Consider the following 6,000-nt stretch of genomic DNA (forward strand, 5'->3'; position numbering starts at 1 on the left):
AGCTGTAATTTGAAGAAATACTGCAAATTTTTAACTCTTTGAGCAAATGTGAAATTGAGTAGTATTGGTGTAAAATGTTGTTTTTTTATGACAGGTAGGGCTAATGTTTAACATTCTAGTGAAAATTTACCAACATGTTCACCATGAGCATTACGTATGCTGTTGCTTTCTCATGAAGCCTTCATTTGTCAAAATATTTTATCTATTTTTTTGCTTTGGTTATACTTCAAATCTTTTATTTCCCATACCAAGTTATTTTTGTGTTCCAACATTTTTTCTAAGTTTTGTAGCCATTTGATTATTTTAAAATCAGTGACACCAAAAACAAAGACACAAATCTCTTCTTAAATCTAAGTTGTGATGCTGAAATGCTTTATGTAAAACCTTAGGGTGAAGAAGCTTACATGGTATATGACATTTCTTAGGGAGTTTTGATAAGACAGTGGGCATGTGATCTGCAACAAGATGCCAGATTCAAGCTAGGTGACCGCTTACTGGAGAGTCTAGTTGTAACAAACATCAGATATCTCGAAGAAATGGATAGTTTTTGCAAATTGCAATAAATGGGTGAAGACTTTGAAATTAGTGAATCTGTAGATTGAGGACATGCATCCATGTCCAGAGATGTATAAAAAATTTCAGGAAGAAAATGCTTTTCAACCAACAAAAATACCTCCAGCCTAGTTCAGTTAATGAAACCTTAACTAGGTAACAAAGAAATAGGATTATGAATTTTAAATTGACATGTATACAAAAGAGCAATTTTAGTTACTGTTTAACCCTTAGTAGAAAGCTGATTTTGTCTGAGAAGTGGAAAAAGTTTAGCCTAGTGAACCTAATAAGCATCAACTTTGTTACAATGAAATCAGAACCCTGATGAACCTCACCAATGCTCAGAAAGGACCCAGTTTTTGTCAATAATACATATCTTTTTATATGTAACATATTCAATTATAACTTGACTGCATAAAAACACACTTAAAACAAACAAAAAGCAGTCACAAAGAATCAGAAGCAGTAGGTACTTGTCAGCACAGATTCCCAATCAGAAATAGAATGGAGCTTTCATGTATATAAGTAAATTTGAGACAAAAGCTGCTATATGCTCATTAGGACAACCCATCATACTTTGCCAGGTTTGTGTGCTGTTAACTGAAGGCAAAGTGGAGGTAAATTACATTTTCTCCTGTGTTCCTCTGTCAATTTCTCTGCTTCTTTTCCCAGCACACAGGGAGGAGGGAGACAAAGATGACTCACCAGCTGTGGATGAGATCACCAAGGTAAATGCAGCCCTGTGCTTTCTGGTGCTTGGTTTGAGATCTCTCTCCTCATTGGTTCCGAGATGGCATAAAAAGGAGTGATCTGAGGAATTTTTTTCCAGTGGGGCTTTGACTAAAGTCCTGCTAACAGCTGGACTTTAGTCAAAGCCCCCTGTAAACAGCCCCAGATAAGAAAATTTGTCCCAGAGACCTGCAGGAGAAAGAAGCTATAGGAAAAGCAAGGAATTTGTGAGATTCTGCATGCTACTTCTAAGCGTCACCTGTTCTTGTTTGCAGTGCAGGAAATGTACTCCAATCTCTGAAGTCACTGCTTCAGCCATGAAATCATAATTCCTGGGTTAGTGTTGGATTCTACATTTTGTGAAATGAATATTTTCTTAGCAAGTCTATAACTGACAACAAACGGGGCAACAGATCTTTTATGCGCCATTGGAGGCCTCACAAAAATAATTGCTATGTCGGCAAATAGCCTCACACACTTGGGAATCTGAATATTTCAAGTGTCTGATTCCCCAATCAGTATGTTTAGGGACCCTGACATGGCATTTCTGAATGTGATACCAGTAAGCTGCAATCGGTAGCACAGAATCACAATCGGCCATCAACACGGAGAAATGGAAAATTTCAGGTAGATAGGCAGGATACAGACCTGTGGGATATGTGATCACCTCCTGGTTAACTCGCAATGATTTCCCCTTTTGATAATTGGATTCTGGTCCTAGGTAAACGACCTTATTTCCTGTCATCCATTTTCACTTTAATTTTTTCTGCCGGAGCAAACATTGTGATGGGAGGGAGAAATGAGTCAGCAGCTCAGATGCAGATCTCCAAGGTTACCACAGGCTTTGTTTCTATTGGTGGAATTGAGTTCACTCTCCTCATTGTTCCGGGGGAAATATGACTGCACACACACCTTCAGTCAGAGGCAACGAGAGCTAATAATATTGTCACCATAGCTGGTCCTTCCTAATCAGGCACTGACTATATGCCAGCTCTCAGCTGCAAATGTTTCTAACCGAAAATCGAATGTACATTGCTCGAGACACAGCACACTGGTTTTGACAACTAAATGAGCCAAAGCCCATAAAATTAGCAAAGTGAGGTACGAGTATATTCCCAGCATAGCACTTCTGAGTCACCTGCTATGCTCTGTGCATCAAGTCAAACCTTGCTTCTCATACTACTCCTATTTAATCTTGTGGCACCACTGTATCAGAAGTGAAACACTGCATTATCTGAAAGGAAATAATTCACTTCAGATTTTAGAATTTGACAATGTCTATGGGAGACATTCCCTTCCCTCTTTTTTCTGAGTTCCATTGTGAAAATGGATATGACATTGCAGGGTTTTTTTCTGCATAAAAACTTGTAATAATTGAAAATATTATGTACTAATATATGAAAGCACTACCGTGTCTGTCACCAAAGACTCTGAAGTTAGAATAAGGTATAGAAGAGGAAACATAAATCTTAACATACTATGGCTTTCTAGGTTCTCACAGGCTCGAATTTGCTGTTTTGGTTGACATAGTCTTTGTGTTTTTAAATATAAATGCTCTTGTATATGATACTTTCATACTTTATGCCCATTCCTAATTAGAAAATTAGATAACATGAGTCTTTTTGGAAATCAAGTGTTTATTGATGATGGCAGCGAGTTATTACATATTTCTATTGAAAATAATTAACACAAATATTCCTTTTTTATACATGTTTAGAGACACAAAAGCTCAAGTTGTTTCTTTAAAAAATGTTTTAATTCTACAAAGATATTTTTAGGTCACAAATACAAGTTAAGATAGAAAGTGATTTAGGTGTAAAATTTTGGACTCATCAAGAATGTATAGATAATAAAGTATTTTCTCAGAAGTTATCAAATGCAAATGGACTGAACATTGTGAATGTAACTCTTACCTGATAATTGCTCAAATAGTTTTATTGTGTTAGAATAAAAACCTTTTCTTTCGGTTTAGACAAAATGAATGAAAGTTGGAATATTTCACACATTGGATGAAGATGTGTCCCTATCCTCCCTCACCTGCCTAAGTAACCATCTGGTTGGTTTAATTAAATGCTGAATAGGAAATAACTAGGTAGGAGAGGATAGGCAGAACTTCTGGACAGAGACAAGAATCTGAGGAGTGAGAGATTCACCATTTTTTGAATGTGAGTGTAGTATTGCAGGCTACTTCTGGCTGGTTGGGGTACTGATAATTTTGGGGGGACCTAAAGAGAATTTAGAGTTATGATCAAGTCCTGACAGGAGTATCCTGTGAGGCTTGATCATCTCAGGCAAAATCTTGACTCTGTTCTGGATATAGAGCTCAGACATCTGGGCCATCTATTCCTACCAGAGATATCTCAGGTAGTCTTCCTTGATCAAACGTAATTTTTCTTAACACAGAATGAATCCACAGACTCTCATTTCCTGTGGAAACCAAAGCATAATCTCTTCTCCAAAGTAACATAACTTTTGACTTCAATTTGATGTCAAGGTATTTTCAAAATACCTACCTTAGAATAATTCAGCAGCATTTATAAGCAAATATCTTTTAGAAGCCCTTGCTCCTTCTCAGCATTCAAACAATCCAAAGATAGCATAATAATATACAGTATCAAGATTCTGTGAGTGTTGTCCATCTTTGTTCAACTTTATTTTAAACTCTATTTCATTCATTTTTAATTTTTGGCTTTTTGGGATAGGCTTTGTGTATCTTTTTTTTTTTTTTTTGGTTTTTCGAGACAGGGTTTCTCTGTGGCTTTAGAGCCTGTCCTGGAACTAGCTCTTGTAGACCAGGCTGGTCTCGAACTCACAGAGATCCGCCTGCCTCTGCCTCCCGAGTGCTGGGATTAAAGGCGTGCGCCACCATCACCCGGCGGCTTTGTGTATCTTTATAAGGGAACTCATTTTATAGACCAGAGACCAGACTGTCCTTGAGCTTATAGAAATCAGCTTGTCTCTGCCTCCCCAGTGCTGGGATTAATAGTGGGTGCTACCAATCCCTGAACTCACAGAGATCTGTCTGTCTCTGCCTCCCAGGCATTTGATTTAAACATTTGTGCTACCATACCTTGAAGTCACAGAGGTCAGTCTACCTCTGTCTCCCAAGTGTTGGAGAGAAAGGTGTGTACCACCACAACCAACTACTCTCTTTCTTTTTTATTTTAAGGACTTTAACCTTTTTTCCAAGTCTGAATATATATTTAAAACACTGTAAAACATTTAGAGGTTTTGTCTTTGAATCTCTCTTTACTGTATATTTCATTTTTTCTGAATGTACAAGTCTTTAATTTACTAAGCAATATGGGTAGATTAAATCTGTAGCTTTGACTGCTGGATCCAGCATACTCCTTAGCTTTGTGAGATTTCAGGTTCATGGTGGAGGTACCATCTTCAATCATGATGATTGCCATAACTCTATGGCATTTCAGGGTCCTTGCCTGCAAGCAAGCTTCAATAGCATGTCCACAAACAACAATCAAATGCTCTCTTTGTAGTAGGATCTCCTGCCTCAAAGAGTCAGAGTTTGCACTGGCAGGACAGCCCAGAAAGCCAGCATTTTAAAATGGTGCAGCTTTTCTCCTGATAAGGCTGAAAACTGAAAAGCATGCAGTCAGCTTTTCATCAACACTATTTAAATGTTTCTTGGACCTTTTAAAAGAGCTGCAAGGCTTTAAGGCTGAAGCTGAGTTAAGAAGCCTCTCTTAGATGAGAGTGCTTGGTTTCCTCTAGCATGCAGAGCAGACCTGAGAAATTGCTACTTCCAAGAAACCATGCATAATGCTATTACTTTGTTCTAGAATTACTTGCCAAGCTGTCTCAGGCTATGTGGATGCAGTTATCCACATTTTGGCGCCATTCTGAAACATTAAGTTCAGTTTCTGCCCAGTTTCCACTGCCTGTAAGCCCAAAAGAAATCACAGAAATCTCCATAAGATTTAAACTGATTGGCCCATTAGCTTATGCTTCTGCTAACTCTTATAACTTATATTAACCCATTATTCTTATATATGTCAGCCACATGGCCGGGTACCTTTTTCAGTGGGGTAGGTCACATCCTGTGTCTTTGGTAGTCTGGGCAGGACTGGAGAGGAATGGGCTTCCTGCATCCCCATATTCTCCTGTTCTCATTTCAACACCTTTATTTCCTGTCTGGTTGTCCCACCTATACTTCCTGCCTGGCCATTCAGCATTTAGTTAAAACATGATTGACAGAATACAGACAATTCTTCCACATCACATGTCCACTGAGACTGACACACAGACAAAACACAAAGGTTTATAAATAAAAATTTTAATATACTTTAAACATTTTCTTCAGCATTTATTACAAGATAATAATTATAAATATTGGTCCATAAAGAAGCAATTTAATGCTGATGTATAAGTCTGAATCACAATTTTTCTTATTTTTCTATTTTTGCTACCTTTTTATAGAATCCTGTTGTAGGCTACTGTCTCCTCCCTGCTTTTCTTTCAATGATTTTAGTTTAAATCTAATTAATTTCTTTTTTACTTTCTGACATGACTGAAGCCTTCACTCCACATCTACTCCCTCTCTTTCACTTAGTCTCAGCTCTTGCTCTGCTCCTCCACAGTATTCTCACCATATGATGCAACTTTCTCATCGGCACCAGCAGAGCTCAGCATCATGAGTTGCTATAACACCAGGCACCTCAGCTATACTTAGGTAGGGAAATGCAATCCTGCTGAGGAACA

The sequence above is a fragment of the Arvicola amphibius genome, chromosome 12 (assembly GCF_903992535.2).
Source record: "Arvicola amphibius chromosome 12, mArvAmp1.2, whole genome shotgun sequence".
NCBI lineage: Eukaryota > Metazoa > Chordata > Mammalia > Rodentia > Cricetidae > Arvicola > Arvicola amphibius.